Source organism: Bombus terrestris, chromosome 8 (genome assembly GCF_910591885.1).
Source record: "Bombus terrestris chromosome 8, iyBomTerr1.2, whole genome shotgun sequence".
In the NCBI taxonomy this organism is placed as follows: domain Eukaryota; kingdom Metazoa; phylum Arthropoda; class Insecta; order Hymenoptera; family Apidae; genus Bombus; species Bombus terrestris.
Window position 1 is genome coordinate 10,910,478 of NC_063276.1, and position 23,188 is coordinate 10,933,665.

Genomic DNA, 23,188 nt, shown 5'->3' on the forward strand with positions numbered 1-23,188 from the left:
AATTCTAGCCTTTCCCAATGTTGCTTTTAATTCATGACGTGGTTTTCTCAGCAAGCTTTCATATGGAAAGATGGAAACCTTAATTTCGTTATCATGATATTTTGTTCATGATTTTTCCGTGTTTTACCTTAATGAGTAATAACTCTTCAATATATCGCACTTCAGCGCCACGGGGGTCACCGGTGACCTCAGTGAGATAAATCCATTGTAACATATTTCTTATAGGTAATATTTGAACATTATATATGTATCGCATATTAAAAAATTCATCGTGGCACTACGGGCAATCCCTGAAAAACTAGCGTGGCATTCAACATCCGTCGGTTATTATAATAAATGAAAAATTTGCGAAAAAAGCTTGAAATCGTGAACGAAATGTTTATACAATTGCTTTTTGTGATTAATATATATTAATAAATATAATATGTTTATGAGTCGTAAACGATGATTCTAGTTTCAAACAAATATTTAATAGAAATTATAAAAATCTAAAAATTTATAAAGTGATACTTGAATAAATTATAAATAAATTATTATATAAAAATATTAAAATAATTACATTAAAAAAGTCGTTTGTTTTATTCTTGTTATCATATTTGTATTTTCTGTTGTTATTATCTAATTTCCAAGCAATGGAGTAAGTATTTACAGAAAATTCTATTAAGCTGATAGAAAAGCTATCGTAATTCAGGTAATGATATGCAGAATGTTACGAAACATACGCCTAAGATTTTGTGATTTTATAGCAAAATTAATCTAGAAAATATATCAGTGATTAATTATCGATACGTAATTGTTTATCTTTATTTAATACATACATATATGAAAAGAGTTGCAATACATATAGGATAATCTAATATCAGGTTGTTTCATAATAAATACTATTCTCGGTAATACTTATTTTATGGCATTAATAGCGTAATTTGTTTTAGTTAGAATACAAATTTTTATTTATAGTAAGAATCATCTGTATCCATACATTTATTATTTCGGAGCAGTTCAGTTAAGTATATATTCAAAAGGAAAAATGATCTGGAAACTGTATATTATACTCGGAAAAAAGTAAAAAATATGTATATAATTACTTTAAAAATATTATCAAATCAATGAAGGTAGTAATGGATCTTGGTGCCTTAGAATTGATAAAATCGATGCTTTTTAAGCAAAACAATATACAAATAATTTGTTTATTAGAAAAGTGACATGTTTATGCAACAACCTAATACATTTATCCATTCAATTCGTAACTTACTTTACCATATAACTATGAAACATTCGTAACAGTACTACAAATTCTCCAAAATTGTAACCAAGAAACATGAAAACTGGCCATGCCAGGGAGGGAAAATACATTGTGAAATAAATTTACTGTAAGTCATAAAAGTGTACCTGCTTATACCTTAGTATGTTCGCACGTGAACGGAACGTTATACACGTTGTTCTATCGATCTCTTACCATCCACGTCCGATAAACTCTACTTTTCACCGTCGCGACATTTGCAAATAGACAGGTCAACGTCCTGGCGTATAATTGAGAGAATCTCTTCTTTAATAATTAGCGGGCAATCCACAGCCAATGTAGATTGGAAAAAACGTGCATTTGTAACGCTTCGTTGACGACTTTTATTCTAGCCAGACTAATTTACCGCGATACACGATGCGCGTAGTATCGTTGTATAAATGGCTATATACAAGGTCCGATCAAATAACAAGTAACAGCAAGAACGATGTGATTCCTTATGTAAAAATAAGAAAAAACGATAGAATAAAATTCTTTTAATTTTCGGTGTAGTTTTCGAAAGAATCAAATTTAAAAATTTATACTTGAACATGGCTAATTCCGGACTGGTCAGGATTAAATAATCGACAAGCGGTCATTTTGCGTGTGAAAATAAATCGAAAATATACAATAAGATTTTTCCGCTTAAAGCTTCATTTTTAAGAAAATGTAGTTTGAACATGTTTCGCTAAGAATAGGCCTAGTACATGTGTATGATAAATTTTCAAATTTGTTTTTATTTGAAATAAAGCGTCCCGAGAAAAAATTTTATTCTACATTTTCGATTTGTTTTTGTACGTAATATGACTTCCTGTTGATTATTTAGTTTTGTTCGGTACGGAATTAGCCATGTTCAAGTATACTTGATAAATATTCAAACTCAATTTTCTCGAAAACTAAACCGAAAATTAAAAAATTTTATTTTTCTTTTTTTTATTTTTATACAATTACATTGTGTCCGCTTTTACATGTTATTCTACCGGATCCTGTATATGTATATTACCGTTTACAAGTATAAGAATACTGAATCCCTCTCTAGGTCGGTTAAGTTACTAGAATTTAAATGACTCGGGTCTATGAATGTCTTGTTTATACAAGTTTTGAATTTAAGTAACCTGACTGCAAGCGGGCACATAACGAAAATGGATATCTAAAAAAGAAACAATTGTTTCTTTTAAATCAAAAATAATTTCATTTCACTCGAAATTAACTTCTGACATCTATATTCAATTAGGTGTTACAATTCTTATTCTAGATATTTAAAAGCTGTTCAAATAATATTATATCCTAAGTATAAGTATTTATCATAATCAGTAGGGCATAAATGCATATAGTGGTGGTGATAACTAACAATCACGTGTAATATAAAACAAGTGGGTAATATAAAAATTACCACCCCGAAAAAATTGATTATAACACTAAATTCTTTAAAAAATGTAACAATATAAATTAACCTAATATCAAAAAGCCTCAGTCACGTAGACACAATGAAATCTTCTCTTTGTCGAGTTAAACGTGTTACCTTTGAGATTCGGTACCATCTTATACTAAAGCATATACGATTCATTTTTATATGAGAGGTACCATGAAACATCGTCGGGTTATAAAAATCTTAAACGATTTTAAACTAATTTTTTTTGTATAAACTTGAAATAAAATTTGAATTTAAGTAATTCCATTAAATTTAAAAAACGGAACTTTAATATATTTATATATTTTATTTCAATATTGATATATAAACCATATAATGTCTGATTTTTTTATTCACAGTATTTTAATTAAATGGTAAAAAATAGACACATATCTGAGTATTTTTGAACAGCAATTGGATTCCTAAATATGTACTTTCATTAGTTCTTTCGAGGCAGAGAATTGTATTACGTTTGTTGATTGAGAAGTGTGAATACTGCGATTCGCGACTTTATTCCTTCAAGGTTACCGTTTTCAAGTTCATCAGTTTCTTCAGCAAGAATACATTCTTTTTTATACGCTAATGAATGCAAGTTTTGATTTTTTATAAGAAATTATTAAAATTATTAATAATAGTGTTTGTAATATCTTGTCTAAAAATAATTAATTTAAAAGATATTTGAACTAGAAGTTTGTACTTATTACGTATGTAAAATGAGAAATGACGTAGAGCTTTTTTTATATTTATGTTTTTCTTACATTTCGTAGGATAAATTCAACAAAATTAAAATATAAATTAGCTTATATAAGTTAAAATAAACGGTGCATAATAATACAAGCACAATAAAATACAAGCAATTATTTTCAAACACAGATACCTGTATTTATATTTTTTATCAAGAAGGAAGAAATTACAATGTTTGTCGTCTTGAACTAATTAATTTAATTCTGACAGAATTTTTTGTACCGACCGGAGTAACGATAATATGAACAAATTCATGAAAAGATAAATAAAACACAGTGCATACGAGATTCTTCTGTACGTTTTTTAATTAGTATTCGATCAGCTGCGGTATTTGCTGCTGTCGCGTCGCTATTATTTAGCACTGCTGCAATCGACGCAGCTTTTACCATCCACGTTACTGTGTTTCCATTTATGCAGCAATTATTGCCTTCCGTAATAATACTATTACTGAATAAGTATAAGTAGGTATTGTACGTTTTATTTAATTTAGTAGTTTTATAGAGATAGTTTTATAGAGAGTAGATAATCAGACCAAACGTAAATATTACGGGCAGGGCCCGTAGTACATACTACACATGTCGTGCGAACTTGGCTCGAAGGCTGTACGAGCTTGTTTACGTTTTCGGCCCAAAATTCTCGAATGTAAACCGTAGGTTAAGGGGTTAAGGATGACGATGGTATCGCGTTGTTCACTGTGTGGGAAAATTTTTTATTTTCTATTAGGTGTCACTGATACATAGTTGTATTAGTATTCCTATAGTTGTGTATGTTTTATTGACTCGATTATGAAAAATTTTGGAGCTATTAATGGAAATGTTCTAACACTTCGAGAAAATCGTGACACGTCATATTTGCGATTAAACACTAAAGTACGGATGTTCCTGCAAATACATCTTGTAGAAAATAGATAATATGTATAGTGGAACTTAAAAATCTTATTTATTATTTTGCACATTTTGCATATTTTGTGTATTTTATATGCATTTTTTAAAGATATATATAAAAGAATACATTTTGTATCCGTTTATCGCATTTATTTTCCTGACAAATTCACCAAGTGTGAGAATAATAATAATAATTGCACTTTCATGTGTAAATATAAAATAAATATAACTGTTTCAAACGATATTTAATTCGAATAATATTAAGTAAATAATATGTGCAAATAATAATTGGAAGGTTTTTATTATATGTTTCAATTATATTTTTTCATGTCAATATTTCAATTAGTTTAAAAAATACAACAATTTGTAGAAAAATTTTCTTATATTTTCTAAAAATAACACCGGTATCAAGTTATTATATTTTCACAATAAAAATATACTATAGTTAATGTTTTAATAATGATACTATTATGCTGCATTTCTTCTGCTTGAGTTTTCTTTTCTAGTTCAATGGCCTTAAAAAAGGAACTTAATTGGCTCAGTTTACAGCAAATAGAACTCTTAAACTAATTCGCAATTAAAAATTAACGACTAAACTAAGACCAAAACTATCGTCTATTGCCTTGGTGTCCCGTTGCACCTATTTCCTCTTGCTCCCCTCCATACTGCTGTACTATAGTTGTTCCAGCATTTTAAAGCATTCTATATTTTACTATTAATCATTTCTTGCAATTGTTATAAGCATTAATATTGCATTGTAATCTAGCCAAAAAAATCACATACTTGAAAGATAAAACAGCAAGATGTACATATGACAAAAGGAATTCCTAAAACACTGCTATTTCCAATTTTTAAAGTTGATCATCAGTGAAAACATATTGTATTTCCATATATATGAAGAACTTTGGAAGAACTTTGTCTTTATATTTACAAACACTATAATTCATTCAAGCATCTGAATTCAAACAACTTTACCAGTGTGAACCTGGTGTTTACGTGTTTTGAAATATTCCTACAAGTTTCTATGATGGTTCTCATTAGTTAAGACACTCGAGTTCAGGTTACTTGTGTTCGAGTACTTAATACTACTTAATATTAATTGCGTAATTAGTACTAATACTACCTTACCAATGCGAACTTATTATTATCTTGCTTGACTTGAAATACGATCTCGAATGAAACTAAAGTTCTTTCAAATACATATGCCTTGACTTGAAAGGAATAACAGTTGCTGTACATCGTGGACCTAAATTTATGGCACAAGCGAAGTCAAAGAAGACCCTATGACTCAAAATAAGACTAAAATTAAGAATGATAAAATTACGTTGTAGGCTTTATATTTTAAAAAATCGAGTTTGAAAATTCAAATTAAATTTGAAAATTTATCGATTATACGTGTATCGGGATAATTCTTGACTTACCTGAAAAAATTTGAATCAACGTATTCAACTTATTATGTCATGTAGAAATCTCCTATCAATTGTCCACTCTTGTCTAATTAAGAACTAGTCTCAAAGTAGAGAAATTTCCAAATTCTCTGAAGTAAAGGCTCTTGCTCAATTTTGTTATTCTCAATTTCACCTTATTTCGAATCATAGACTTTCCCTGACTTTACTTATATCATAAATCTAGCGTTACAATGCATAACATAGTGTTATTTCTTGTTTAATTAGTTTTATGTTTGATTTGTACAAACACAAACTTCAGGTCAAGTGATTTGGATTCGACTAATTTAACTAATACAAACGAGACATGATGTACTTGACTCATTTTCAATGTCAATACGTATACATGTATATATGCATGTAGAATGTACACGTGCACCATTTTGCACGTACGTTAAGAGCATTGGTATCGATTCTCGAAACGCTGGCTCACTGGCTAGAAAGAGAAACATGCAACGTGCCGCTATTATTAGATACTGCAGACGGCGAGATTCAGGACTCCCCCCCCCCCATTCATCTAACCGCGGAAGAAAACTGACGTGGATCCTCTTTCGAGAGAGGCACGTCCAGCTAACGTATCTACCTGTTTCTTGTTGCTGCGTAGTCTGGTTTCAGTTATGGACCACAAAGCAATGCAGACTTGCAAACGCGCTCTACCAGACTCGTTATACCTTCATTCCGCGGCATTATATTACCCATTCCATCCACAGCATTTCTTTCTACGAATTTACCTACAATTAAAGTTTCCGGAGCATAATCCAACATCTGTCACCGCGCGTGAAAGCAAACGGGGCTTAATTAGCGCGACCGTGTATACACGATGCATGAAGTAGAAAACGACTCGTCGAATAATGAAATAAGTAAGATCGCTTCATTAACATTTATGAAAAAGATTTAAGAAGATAAATAATTAGGGAGATCATTATAGATAAGTCATTGGTTTATTTTATAGCACTTCTGTGTATTCCTTTGAAACACGGTTAGATAATTTTTTTTCATAAAAATAAGAAATAGCAATATGAATAAATGAGTTGTTTCAATTACGTTATTATTTTCCTTTTACAGATAACATAAAATAACTTTATTATGTGTCAAGATCAGATTATTCATATTTTCAAATAATTTTCCATTTTAGTTAACTCTCTTAGATGAAATATGAAATGTTTTTAATTTTAATTATTTTTCAATGTAATGATACCCGTTGTCAGTATTGTTTTAATTTTAATTATCCTTGAATAATAAATGTCTGAGATGATATACATAAGACGTTGTGAGAAAATCAGTGTTTTTGACGCAATTAACAATGTTCATACGATACAATTAGAAATTATTTCAAATATTATTTCAGGAAACATTTGTTCAAACGCAAAATTTCAAATAAGATAAAAACTTATTTTATATGATAGATAAATAATAAAATAATTCTCAGAAAAATCATTTGTCCATTCAAATAAACCAACACATAATTATTTCAAAATGACATCTAATCAAATGGGATAATATATCATTTAAATAACCATTTTTAAATCATTTTCATCAAATCATCCTTAAAAATTCATTTTTCGAATGTTCTGTTTGAATAATGCCTTAGTCTGGTTTGAAATAGTAAGTACATAGATAATTCTCATTCGTATAACGACGTGTTATTTTGTCGTTGTAAAGAAGAAAAATAACAAAAGTTTTCGTTATACATATATTACATATGTAAATATGTATGTACATAACATAATAGAGTCGGGAATGAAACTAAGTGGATACGTAATGGAAATAGATATCAATGAAGTTCCATTCAGTATGGCTTCTTTACATAAAATGTAAATATTAACTTGAATTATTTATTAGATAAAACTTAAATATATAATATTAGTATTACAATGCAATGTAATAAAAATACGTTCGATTAAACTTCATTTATATCTACGTGTACTTGTCTATTTATTTCTGTTCCCAACTGTATAATTATAATATGTATATTTATAACAATTATAATAATATCGTAATATACATATATCATATTGTATAACAATAAATATATAATATAACAATAATTGAATACATGATGCTTGTATGATGATGAAAAAAGATATAGTAGCTTGTGTCAGATAATATTGAATATACATATTATCATAAGAAACTTGGAAACAAAAATTGGGAAAATATAGAACCAGATTTTGTTAAAAATTTAATACTACAAATGTCCAATAGATTGCAGGCAGTTACTCGCTGAAATGAAGAGTCATGAAATATTAATTGTAACACGGCTTATCTGACTATATTACAATAAAACGTTACCGTTATTTGAAATTTGTATAATTATAAGTTACCGAATGATATCATTAGTATTTGTTTTTATACATTTATAATCTATTCTAAATAATGTTTGCCTATATTATACATTTACATAGAATATTTAACTACATGTAATAATATAGAATATATTTTTCTTTTTAAGTTTATATTCCAATTGTTTCTCACAATGGATCAAAATAAGAAACTTGCTAATAGGACATAATAGTTTTGACATTTTTAATATATATATTTGTCGTACAATAATTTCAACAAGACAGTTGTGGAATCTTTCTCGCATAAAAATGTGTCCATTGTTACTGCCATTAATATTCACAAATATAATAAAACAGAATAATTTTTTAAAAATAGAATCAAAAGATTCAATTATTTTTTTGAAGTGAAAAGGATTAGTTTACTAGATGACGTGTAAAAAGCAAAAAAGAAATTGCAATTGGTTGGAATCACGAAGGCAAAGGTAAAGATTGCTTTTTACAAGCTTTTTGTCTGGGCGTGTAATAAAAATTTAAATACTATTTTGAATATAATGCTAAAAATTTGATCGAAATCGGTTAATGTTGCTATGAGTTACAAATGGTTAAAAAATGGTGAAAATCGTAATTTTTCGCAATTTTCGATCTATAACTGTAATAAATGTAAAGATTACATTTTTCGATGCCTCTGGCTTGTTTCCGCATCAACAGATTTCGGTTAAATTTTCCATATATGTAATATCTAAATGGGTCTTAGAGGACAGGACAAGTAATGATGTTTTGATTTAATTAATAATATTCGAAGCAACGAAATGATTACAATGCTGTCGTACGTCTTATTCTCATACGCGGCTTCCGACTTCCCGATTCACACTCTTCGGCTTCTATACTCGCTCGCTCTCGCTTCTCAACTCACACTGCACTTTTGCATCCGTTCTCTCCGGCTTCTCAACTAACACTGCCTTTAACATCTCTTTGTCTTTCCCCGTCGTTAGAGACACGTGTCCCGAAACGCCCGTGGCCAGGGTCACGCAGGCCCTTTCCACAAAACTATTCACTTAAAAAGAAGACCGACGACACATTGATGTACCCGACGATGTCGCGGCTCTCGCGACATTGTTTACGATTCGGCCGATATCTTAGGCCTTTTGTCCACGATACTGAATACTGAATCTATTAACATCTATTAACAATAACTGACGTAAATTTATAAAAGGTATTGTTTAAATTTTCATTATAGGCCCAGATAAAAAAAATTGTAAAAAACAACCGTTGCTATTTTTTGCGATTCCGACAAACTGCAATATTTTCAAAATTTGTTATACGTCATCTAGTAAACCAATTCTTCTAACTTCTAAAAAAAAATCAAATCGTTCGATTTTATTTTAAAAGAGTTATTCCTTTTTAGAAGATATTGCGAATGTTAATGGGAGTAACTGTACATAATTACTATCAAACAATGTAAGTATAGCATATTTCAATATTTATTTTCTTCCATTTTTACTTTCAAACTTATACTTTTATTGTGAACTATTTATTTCAATGTAGAATAATACTGCACATCGGAATAATGAAAAATTTGAGAAATAAATCTATTATTCGCGATGAAACAATGAGCAAATCCATTAATTAGCAAAATGTTCATATTAATCCAAAAGATACTAAACAGGAAACATGTTTATAACAAAGACGATTCTTTGCGTATTCAATGCAGAAATTGTAAAATGTATGTAAAAAGCGTGAAAGCGACACATGCATTTAAACGGATAACCGGAATCGGCGATCTAATGCAGTGGAATATCTTACAGTGGAAAACTTTCTCTGTACACGTCGTGAAATCTCGTATTTCAATGTAAACTAGAAAATGTTAATAGAATCGATAAAATTATTGCCCCATTGGTGTGTTGATTATCTTTTATTACATCGAATAGGTTATTGAACTTTTTAAATATAACTTATATGTTTAATAAGATATCCGTGTACCTTTGTTTTATTTTTTATTCATTGTATTATTACATACAATTTTCTATTCTTTTCTGGAATATATTTCTATGAAAGAAATGACAATTTCTTTTTAAACTTTTATTCCAATAATGATATACGCCTAATTATTAGAAAGTATTAATCTTTTCCTAACTTTTTCATTTTATCTATTTCGCGGTATACACTACTGAAGTTAGTCTAGTCAAAAAATTCACATTGAAAATTTCTAACAATAAATAACAATGAGTTATGTTACAATAATTATTTTGATTATTTGATCAATTCTGTTTTTGCACGATTTTCCTTCTCTAATCAATTTTTTTACTATCTCGTATCTGCAATTTCGCATCTGCAATTGTAAATTTGTTGGAAGTGTCTTTGATCTATTCCAGATTATACGCTTGTGAACCATGGAATCGTTACAGTTCAAATGAATTCGCTAATCAAGCTCCTCCCTTCCCCCCAGACGAAATAATAACAGAAGAAGCAGGCGACCATTTGCGTCATGAATTGATTTCGCAACAATGAGTGTAACAGCAAATATGTGATGAATTGTTTATTAACGTCGAGCTTCTGGAACGGTATAAATAAACGCATCTCGCCGGTTCTCCGCTTGTTTGAAGTTGCAATTAAAGTTCTGGCGATAATGAAGCAGACAATGCGATGCGAATGAATTTATGAATCCTCGTTCTCTTCAATTTGCCGCGCGTAGGTAATTACTTTTCGTGAAGACATATATGTACTGTTCCAGGGATACCTTTGAGTTATTAAGTCGACCTGTAGGATCATTGTATAATCAATCATAAATACAATAAATTATTATTAGTGATATATTCATAATTTATAATCATAATAGTCATAATTTAAGTAAATAGTTATAATAGTTATAATTTAGGACATAACTTAAATTATCTTAAAATTTTTAGTAGATAATTTGGTTTAGAAAATTGTTTGAGAATAAGTTTAAAAAGAGTGGAAGTATATTTAATTTTTAGTTTGTTATATCAATCTAGCGATCTTGAGAATTCTTTCTCAATAGCTTGAATAATGATTGTGTGAGAATCATATTAAATCAAATTAAATTACTTTTAGCTCTGTTTGATTTCCAGCAGTACAACTCTAAACGAATAATCAAGATGTTAATTTAATTATATTCATACACAGTGAGTACAACAAATATTTGTACATACTTTCATTTTTCAACGAAAAGATTTTTTTATCATCTTCTATATATCATTTCCATCATCAAATTTTTGTAATCATATAAAAATCTATTTCTAAATTTATCACACTCGGATCTAAACTGTCAGTATATAAATGCAATAATAAATGTAGTGGTGTACAGATACATTTTGTGACCATTGTAATTATTTCAATTTTATATATTATACAGAGTATTTGAATTCTTGTTTTTTTTTTAACAACTTAGATACTTTTGCTGACATAACAAATTCTGCTAGCACAAAATTAGCTGGTTCAAAAGAAGGAACATTGCGATTCATGATTTTTTGTTCGAGATTTTAAACTGGGCGATATTATTTTATCAAACGATATGAATTTTTATTCTCTATGCAAAGTATTATTTGAAAACAATTAGTTTCAAGACAATAAGGACATAAACACAAGTATATTGCTTTGCATTTTACCTTGGCTTTCATACGTATGAGAAATTTCACAAAATTAGAGTTAAAATATCTTTTAAATCAATAGTTTTCAAATACAAGTAAATATATCAATATTTTTTTATAGGAAATAAAACCACATGTTGGTGTATAACAAAATATTTAGTCATGCTGAAAAAAATATCCTATAGCAAATCATAATATTCGTCATTTTGAACCATTTGACTTTATCTTGACATAATCTCTTGTATCGGTGAAAGTAGCTAAGATATTAAAGAATTCAAAATGGATAAAATATCGTGTATGTAAATAATTTAATTCAATATTTGTTATTGAATTTATTATTTATTATAACGAGTAATTTTAAACGTATTTTAATTATTAATAACAATAACAGGAAATGATAAGAAGAATTTATGAAAAAAAATTCTTAGTTGTTCAAAAAAAGAATTCTTTCTCTTTTTAGGTACATATATGCTTCTGTTAAAACCTTTTTCTATAGCTGCAATTCAAATATTACGATTTTATTCTTGATATTGAGTATTTTTACGATTCTTATTTCACCATTAAAACAAAATATTTCTATTTCAGCTGCTATATGTTGTAAACAAGTTTTATTCCAAAATCTGTATTAACATTTAATTTGAACAAAGAATTTTTGTACATACTTTTTAAGAATATTATTATATATCATTATTATTATTATTATTATAAATATACAAGTTATGCAATGTATTGCATATTATATTAATATACATATATTATCTTTGTAATCTTCTTTTTGCTTCGATATCATCTGATTTAAAACGAGAAAGCGATACGTCCCGGTTTGTTAAGGAATAGTGTTCTCTTCTTTCTTATTTGTCTAAACCAGACGTGTGTGTTTTAATTTACAGGATAAGGTGAAACACCGAAGTTGCCCTCTCGCTCGAGACTACCGTGACCGTATTGGATTTCTATTTCCTGTACGCAGGAGAACACACGCACATGAAGAGTGCTCTGTCCTGTTTCTACATCAAGAGGGAAATTATGAGAACGATACGGGATCTTGGAGGACGTGCGCGAGTTTAGCGAAGGTGAGCCACCGATATACAATTTTTTTTGGTCTTCTACATCTAAAACACATTTCGTAGTATACATTATTTCAATATAAATTTTTGAATATAAATTCTTAAATGCAACATAAGATATTCTTGAACTTAATGTAATTTTCGTTATTTTCTATTTGGGATCCCTTTCTACTTGGAAATTTTGTATTTGTTGTTCTGTGCATTTATGCTTTAAACAGTTTTCTAAACAATGTGAAATAATTTCATATGTAATTATTCAGGTGCAAAAGGTGTATTATATCCTGTTAATGCGAGAATTTCATACACTCTCGAATGTAACGTAATTTATGTACATGTATTGATATATATATATGTATATATATTTTTGTTTTTTTCGATTTCACAACTAAGAAAGGAATTAGTTTACAATATTTTTACATAGATACGAATGTAATTTTTTCGAATTAAATGTATTTACAAATTACATCTTACAAGGTGTAGAAAGTTCTTACTGTGTATTTTTTAAATGATTCTTCAAAACGTTCCAAATAATCGTAGGTGCATCTGTATTTTTCTTTTTTTTTATGTACGAAAGATTTATTAAAACCAGTAATTTAATCAAAACCTGAGTATTATCTGAGTAGATTAGAAGAAGCATAGTTTATACGAAGAGCATTTTAATTGTGACTTTAATTAAAACCCAAACCGAATCAAATAGAAGAAAGTAAGAAAATTTCGATAAGAAGTAAAATTTAAAAAATTCTAATGTTATTTCTATTTCAATTTTAAATTCTATTTTATTTCTACTTAAAATTTCTATTTAAGCCTATTGTAATAAAAATTAAACAGATGATACTATCTAAAATTATTGTGAAGAACAATATTTGTACAATTGTTGTAATAACATGGTGCAATATACTTAAAAATGGTATTAATTGCAATAAATATTTAGCAGAATTGTACAAATAGATTATTATTGCTCGAATAAAATAAAGTAAAAAATGATTACGTATCATAAATCTATTTGTCTTATGTAATACCATTTTAATGATTTCCCTGTTCGTCTAAAAATGATGATACATATTGCCCTAGATTTTAAAAGACTTTTTCACTTCGTTTTCTTGTTCGAATTAGGAATGTGTAGTAGGTGATCGCATTCGACATAGGTTTACAAATGCGATGCAACGAGGTCTCGTCGAATGCGAGAGACTTTTCTTTATGATCAACCAGTTGCAGGTCACACATGGTAATTTGTGCTTTTATGGTGTTCTACGAAAACCGGTAGACATTTCCACCAAGGCATTTTCTGTTTTTGTAACAAACCTTGTAACTATAATTAACCGACGAAGAATTTGATGGCGTTTCTTCTCTTTCGGTCAAAAGACGCATGTAACCTTCGTAACGAGAATCATATTATATACGATTATACTAGTATTTACTGATATTTCTGCTTTTTTCTTCTTTGTCTTATTAGGTATTTAAATTATCTTTTACCATAAAAAAATATCCAAACTTTTAAATCATGAAATGATAATGCACTTAACATTTTTTTAATTTAATTACCTTTCGCAATCAATTAAAAAGATGCATTTAAATTAATTTAATCGAATTAATCGAAGGATATATTAGCTTGATTTATAATAAATGTTGTTTTGAAATGTACAGTTTCGACATTTGGAGATGAAACATTTTAGTGGAAATAAAAATCATCCGAGTCAATTTTTTTTCTTTCCTTTTTTATATGTTTATAGTAATATAATTTTTATTTTATTAGTCATAGCTTAATTTGAGTTAAGTTAAATTTAAAAAATTTTTTTATCTCCTTTTTTATCTCTTTTTTTTATCTCTTACTGTATTAAATTCTTTATATTCTTTTATTCTAATCTTGACTATTTAAAATCTTTCATTATCATTTTTTAAATATTAAACAATAATTCTTTTGAAATTAAATAATAGCTGGACAGTTCTTATTTTTTTCTTATCCAAAACATGCATGTAAATTTTTTATTGAACATCGCATTACCTTTTAACGTAAAAAATATTTACATTTCAAAATCACATGATACAGTAAACGTATAGCGTTTAGTTTCCAAATCTTATTATTTTTATTTTGATAATGAAATACATTCAAATTTTTCGAACGAAGGGCATAGAGGCAATTCCTACTTTATTTATTACTTTACTATATTTGTGTCTTTTTAATTTAATATGTATATATACGTCTTTGTGTTCTTTTTGTGTGGTTTTGCAACAATCTTGATACCCCAATCTTGATAGTTTTCTGCATATACTCGATTTCAGCACGATCAGACTCTGAAGCATACTGAGTCATCGAAAACGTTTTACGATCTTCGTTGTATAAAGCAAAAATTGGCACGAAAGTAGAACTAGTTTTCACTTTTGTATCGTCACTCTCTATTCGATGTACCATCAAACAGTCGTATAGTTTAATGTCCCGTCCATAAAGATGGAAAAAGAGAAGGAAATAAGTTTAGGAAATGTTAATACTTTTCCAAAAATAGCTACAATTGATGTTCCTTCAATTTATGACATAAATGGCTGCAAATTAAATAGAATTCTGTGATATGTTTCCATCGATAGATAAAAATAGGAAATTTAAAAAAACAAGGAAAAGGAACTTGAGGGATGTTAGCATTATTTCAAAATAATAAAAAGCGTTTCCTTTTTAAATTTGTTATACAAACTATAATAAAATAGTATTACGGACGGTTAATTAAACCTATAACTTATTTTGTCACTGTATTCCAGAATTACCATATACTTTATATTTTTATCATTATATCATTATTATTATTATGTAGTTCAACTGGTCGTCTATCCGTAAATTTTTCACCAAGGATCAAATCCAAATTAATATTATATCAATAATTTACATTTTCTGTTACACGAATGAAATTACACATAAATTATCGTAAGCTATTTTTACATTTTCACTGCTGTAATAAGATCTCATTTCCTTCTGATTGTTTTACATATCTTTAAATTACACCTCAGTCAGTAAATTTACGATAACAGTTAAAAATACTATATATCGGTTCCACTAGGCAGTAAAATTTTAGGTATCAGTTGTGTCAAGATTTATTAAGAAAGTTAGGTGGTTCAAGGTTTTCGAAGCTCTTAATTTCGAATAACATTTGGAGCGATTCAGGGCATTCGTCACATGTTCGAAGAACGAGTCTGTCCCTTGCTAAACACGAACCAGAAACGACACGAGGGGTTTCTCCACCACGATTAACTTCCATCGCTGGAGTGGAGGGGGGGGGTGGAAGGGCCTTCGTAGCCGCGTTGAGCGTGCACCATGAGTTTTCGTTGGACAGCAGAAGGAGAAGGTTCTGCTCGTGTGTCTGCCTCACAGTATGTCGAGCATTTCTCCTCTATGTATAATTCTACCGTAGCGTCTTGTTTAACTTAGAATGTGACACGAGCTGTTATTCCTTGCCATCTTGTGAAAGAGACAATTCGTTTACTTCTGATTCAAGATCGAAGATCATTTTGAGACAGTCGATGATTTCTGAGATCCTCATGACGGATAATTATAAGGTAATTGATTTTAAAGCTTCAATCTCTGGTTAGATATCGCTATGGAATTATATATATTGCGATCAAAGATATTACAAAATTGGAGAATTAGTATCTCTTAGAGGATTTGTTTTTGCTATTGTAAATTTTATTTTTGACAGAAAGGTCGTGTTTTGAAGTTAACTAAGAATCGTTCTTTCTTTACTAATTTATACGAAATTGTAATACGTATTGTTTTTAGTATTTTTTAGGGAACTAGGAAATCGAAGTGCATATACTCTTCATCGTTGAAGTACATATAGTATTTATTATTATGATGATAGATGGTCCGTTTGTTTATAAGTAGGTTAGGATGAAGTTTACAAATGGGACTATTTAAATTTGTATTTGTAATGAAAATTTCTTACTTTTCATTATTTTACTATATTACACCGAACTAATGTTTCCATTTTTAGAAAGCTTCGGTTTTGTAATAGCAGTTGATCGATGTTTTTACAGAAAAGTCGAATATATTTTACTTTAAACAGAGAGTCAAATAACTTAAATTCATAAGGTATTTACTAAAAATTTTCTTTTTTGTTTTGTTTTAATATTTTATAAAATATTAAAAGCATTTGGTTTTACACAAAGCTCAGGAAATGTTGAATAATATCGATTACATAAATTTGTAAACTTTTACTAAAAATTTGACGTTTCAGCCTTGTCTAATGTTTTTAATCTTCTTTTTCAGTAAATGATTCGATAATGTACATTTTAAGCTTTGAGAATCTCACAAAAAAATAAAAAATTTGTAACACGAGTGATTTACTCCTTGTATAAAGCGAACAATGCTCCAATTATTTTTAAGTATAGTACTTAGAAGTATATTTAAAACTGGAAGTATAGGTATGTTAAAAAGATTGCATATTTATCGTAGTTATTAATTAATTTTAGGAAAATGAAAATAATCAACTAATTTTTACGGGCTAGCAAGTAATCAACATTGGAACTTTAAATAGGTTACAGTAATTATTTACAAATTTCGTTACACAATGCGGTATAATCTTCGTCCTGTTAATTATCAGCATCTTCAGAGGGATTAGCTTCATAAACGCGTTGATTAATATTTCATGATTATGTGGATTTGCATAGAAGCACTTAATGAGAAAAAGTTTTCACATATTAAACCACAATCTTACACTTTACATATTATATGCATTTTATAAATATATCTTTGATTCTCTTAAAGTATCAGCGCGAAAGCTAGTGATCAAGTATCAAAATCTGTTATCCTAAATTTCCTTCATAATCGCTAAAAATTATTTTTCCTTCTTATTCCTTTCTTTTGTAGTGATTCAATATTAGAATCTGCATTACTCCAAATTTGAGACCAAGTGCATGAAATAATTTCATAATCACCAGATTATTCTTCTCATAAAATAACATGCATGGAGCCAGTAAACAAGTTCGGTTTTCTAGAAGATGGTCTTTTCTAAGTCTATCTGCTTGACTTTTATGTTATAACAAGGCTTCCACGTCGGTCAGTGCACTTTTCTTTCGAACGAATCGTAACGGTATGCAGAGTAAAATTAAACATCCATAGTATAATATGGTCATAAAATGTTAATCTGCTGATGATGAGTTTACGGTCTGTCTGTGATTTAATCTTCTTTCTTTTGCAGTTTTCACGTGTGCAATATGAAAAACTGAGCGATAACCGTAATGATGAACTTAGAACTCTGAATTGGTATCACAATGATTACTGTAGTTTTGGCTACATTACTGAATATTAGGATAGTTAATTTTATTTTGTATTTTATATTTTACATGGTAAAAACTGACGACGATGTTTACCGTGTAAAACAGATACATAGAATACAAAATAAAATTCAAATTAATTGAACTGTTGTAATATGGCCAAATAATACCAACTTGTACCGCTTCCGACGCAAATGCTTTAATTATGATTTTTTATTATTTTTCTTTCCCAGTTACCTCCCATTACATTTATCACATTCAGTTTTAGTCCTATTCAATAGCATATTTTTCAATATTTCTAGCTACTAAAATATTTACCAATTCTCATAAAAAGTTGGACGCTGAGACAATATTCGTTAGCAAAAAGGGAAAGAGATATTTAACTTTTCTCTATAAAAGCATAGAATTATTTCCATCAAAAGCATAGAACCCTGTATTGCACAGTTGTTACTACAACAACATTTATCACGTGAACCTGTCTATTGCATCTTCTATTATGTTTCCATCATTAAAAAATGGAAGAAGGCCACCTTATAAATCAATTTAAACGCATTTATTACATTTTTCTCTTCGAAACGAGACCCCTGATTTGGAAAAGTTTCTCTGTAAAAATATGCTGCAGGTGCTAATCGATCGTATCGTAAAAATTTCCAGAGTGTAAAACGTTAATTCGATTTTACTCTATTGTCTTCCTTGTAATCGTATTTTTTCGTCTGCGAAGTTATCTTCAAGGAAGGGTTTTAATTTATATTTTCGACGAGGTGTACTATTTTGTTATATTTACGTCAGAAGTTACTTCAAAGTTTGAAGTATTTTGGGAAATAGAATTCGTTAAGTTTCATAGTATATATCTGAGGAAAGAGGAGTGTTTTTGACACGTGAAGTGATTATGACTGAGCGTTGACCGCGTTAATAAATTCCACGTAACATGGCAAAGAGGACAACGCTGACATGGTGCTGTATTTTTAGAACGCAATTTTGGCATTAAGCGCGTACGAAATAGAAGTCTACATCTATGTAGAACGTAGATCTTGCACATACATTTCGCATACGTGACCAGGTCAAGTTTGGCGCTCGAAGAACTTAACTATTTGCAAGGGTGAAAAATCGTCGAATAGCTAATAGTCTTAGTTAAATATACATATGTACACACATTGCATGTTTATACATTGTATTTTAAACTGTCATCTTACATAGGTATTTTTGAATATTTTTCCTTTATTTTTTAATAATGCCTTCACATTGTAATTAATGAGTGAACAAGTATGATTATTTTGAAGAATATCTGTAACTATAGTATTGTACAGAATATCCTTTAAGTGCTTACTGTACTTTACGAAAATATAAAATATATTTAATCAATATAGATTCCGAAATTATACTATTATGATCTAAATATCAACATATCTATAAAATACCTATATCTATAAATTTCTACGTACACATATTTAAATATTCAAATAATTACACAAGGTCTATTCAGTCTTTTCCTGTATACAATCATATTATTCAACGTATAAGATATATGAGTAAAAGTAATGAGAAAATGTCTTCTTGAAAAGTTATACCAGAAATACAGAGTAATACACAGTAACGATGGACTCTCGCTATTCTGTCAATAAAGGATAGAAACAGATTAACGATATTTACGTTAATTCTATTACAATATGCTGAAATTAAAAAATTATATTGAGAATTTTTTAATAATTTCCTTCAATTACAGTGAATGCTTTCCGAATTATTAATAACCAAATTAAAATTGTTGAAATATTACGTTTTAATATGTAAAATAACAATTTTTAAGTCCATTGTCTTAGCGATGAATAAAATAAATGAATGATGAATGAAATCATCGATTTCATTCCCGATATTTTGTCAAACACAGCAATATGATATTTACATCAGTGGTAATTATGTGTGATTGCATAAGAGAGTTTCCATGATTCCCTTATAATGGCACTGAAAAGGTTTCATCGTAGGTAGCAGATACTGCAAAGTTGCCAGTTTAGTTGTTCTAATATAATTTCTAAAGGAATAACAATAAATTATCAAGATAATTAATTTATCAAGTTAATGAGTTTTTTCATTTCTTCTTGGTCAATTATAATCGGATAATTTATTTACATATAACTTGGTGATCACCATCACCAGAATTTTATACGCTTCTTGATTATGTAATTATAAATTTAAATAGTCATTAACTTCTACAAACTTTACATTTTAACTCTTTAAACATTAATATTAATATTACACCGATATCCTATAAAAGCAACTGTAATAAGTTAGTTGACCATGAATAATTTATCATCAATAACTTAGTTGGTATAGTAATATTCTTCGTAGGTGTAATGTAAATATAATATTAGAAATTTAGTATTCTTTGATTATTTAAATATTACTATTTAGCAGAATATATAATTACCTATTTGCAATTATTTACTAGCCTTAAGTGCCTCATTGAAGTTATGAGCAATTAAATTCTTTTTTTAAGTTTTAATGTAATATAAAATTTCTATAAAATTTAATGTAATATAAGATTTCTCGAGAAATGTCTTCTTTAATACATTTAAAAGCAACTTGGTTTGTGTAACAAAATTATGTACTTGTCGTGTTTATACAATTATGTTACTTGATTGTTACTCGATGAGTTACCATGGTACTTCATCGATTGAATACCTTCGACCTTGGCTTTGAAAAGTCAAATGAAAAGCTCTCTCTCTCTCTTTATGGAATGCATTCAGTCAAAGTTTTTTATTGCAATTTAGACTGGTTCCAGTCATGGGGATCACGAAGCGAGACAGACGCGCTCTGGCAGACCCGCTACGCCTTCATTCCGCGACATTATTTTCTATAAACTGTGTTCCTTCTATGGGTTCACCTAGAATTCATGGTTCTTGCGTTCAAAATCATCTTATGTACTATTATCAAAAGGTATTTTAAGTATACTACATCGTTCTATCGAATGATATTTATATGATGGTATTTACAACAACTGTGTATTTTATTATCCTTCGGTTAAATTTTTGGGAATTTGAATAACTTGGATTGAGAATTTAAGTCTTTAATGATAATTTCCTTAAAGATAATTACATTTTTCAATGTTATATTTAAATAAAGTAACGAAGGCAATTTTTTATACATGAATCTTTGAGGATTTGTTTACAATATTGTAATTAACCAAAAATCAGCTATTCCTTAACTCTTCGTCCATTGGATTATTTTGTATGTAACAAGTGATGTTGCTTTTCAATTAATATATTTATACGTCTTATTATCTAACTGAAGTTTATGACAAAAATCTACTTTCATTTTCAGAAAATGTATCAGATAATTCGATATCAGTATCCGTTAGGGACAAATTTTCCCTGCCGTTGCTACAAATTTTCTAAACAACGCAATATCTGTATAAACGTTTGAAACTGAAATTTCCAAGTATCAAAATTTGAAAAAATGATCTTTAAATTATCTTAATCCATATTACGATTATTTTTCATTTTTGCTTCCAATTCTCAAAATACAATTTGAAAATTAAAACATATTACAAACCGATTTACACAAAAATAAGAACGTAATTTTTAACCTGTATGAAACTTTGGCGCAATTGCAAAGACATCCATAACAACATTTGAAAAAATTAGCAAAAATTTGTGAGAAACATGGGAAAAATTCGTGAGAAATGTTAGCACAAAATTAGACGAAGTAACTACTGAGCGTGGTTACCAAGTCTTAGACGATGCACAAACAAACCGGTTGACGCGAACGAATGTGGTAAGTTTAGGGTTCCCTCGATTTGCGTGCACGCACGCACGCTTTTCACGTGTCGAGCTAGTACCGACGGGGATGGAAGGGGTTGCAGCGTTTCCTCCCTATCGACAAAAGCTCTTTTAAACACGAACGAGTACAGTACTTAAGCGTACATATGCATAACCGTGGAACACGGAGACTTGCAATTGCAACGACTCGTGATTCGTAGCATTTTAACCAAAAGGGGTTCTCCGCGTGTAGAGTGACGAGTTTGTACAGCTCAGAATCTAGCTTGTATACTGTATACGGTATCGCTCTTCGCGGTTTTCCAGACTTTGATGTCATTTGTAATTCTATAATGACAATCGTTAGAATGGATTTTCACAATGTAATCTAGCTTTTTAGGTGTAGTATGTGAAATTATTTTACAAATACAGAATATTTCGCATCTCTAGATAGACATATTTTTATAGTGATTAGAGATAGAATAAAATTTATAAAACGAAATTAGATGATGCACACTAGCGACCAAAAGTATGTGGATAGTTGTTTATTTTTGGCAAAACGTTATTTAATTAGAAAATTATAAATAGAAGGTGTTGGATGGAATTTATTCTTTATTAGAGCTGTCGTAGAATATTATGACACAACAAGATATATTTTTAAATGTTGGCATTTGTAATTGTTAAACATTATGAAGTTCATTGTTCTCAATTTCAACAATAATATTTGAAATCGATTTATACTTCGACGAGTCATACATTTAGTTTCAATATACTGTTAGTAAGATTTTAAACTAACAATTGTAATTTCATGTAATGTACAGCCAGTCACGAAATTCTACAAACCCTAATCCCAATCGATATAAAGTATCACTGCAACAAATATAACAATATCACTACTACATATAAAATATAAATAAAATAATACAGTAATATTATAGTAACGATAGTGTGTTACAGCTGTGTATGTATAATATTTTTAGTCGATTTCTTACATTAGATTTGGATTTATATCCAATTATGTACTATTATGTAATCATACACTATTTTTAGTATCAAGGATAGACGAACAAAAATTAAATAAAATTTACGAAATATTCCATTTTTTGATATTTTGATATATTTGATATTTATTGGTATTTCACTTTTTGATAAAACGTAATTGTAAACAGCTTCTTTATCCATCGTAATTCTATCCATAAACTCGAGTAGCTTTCATATTAGAAAAGATGCTTATTGTATAAGGTTCCTCACTACATTTAAAATCTTTTAGAATCTTGATATAGTTTAACATATTATTTATATGTTGGTTTTTAGTCAGTCTTAGTCACATTAATTATCAAATATATTTTATTTAATCGTATAAATTTAAAGGAATATATTTTTCTGTAAAAGCTTGGTATATCTTGTGAATTAATTTGTTTTCGATCATTTAACTCTAATATCTTTATATCACGGAATTGATTTAT

The 23,188-nt window shown here is 28.8% G+C and overlaps 1 protein-coding gene across 9 annotated transcripts in view; it reads left to right on the forward strand.

The window, feature by feature from the left end:
• LOC100644421 overlaps positions 1-23,188 on the forward strand; it is an 88,462-nt gene that overhangs the window by 2,951 nt on the left and 62,323 nt on the right. For 8 of the 9 annotated variants that reach the window (XM_048408115.1, XM_048408119.1, XM_048408120.1 and 5 more), the window contains exon 2: positions 12,544-12,723. The gene's annotated coding sequence lies outside the window, so the exon portion shown is untranslated. Of the gene's footprint in view, positions 1-12,543; positions 12,724-16,071; positions 16,258-23,188 lie in introns of those variants that run through there. The other variant, XM_048408116.1, reaches the window with a different exon arrangement.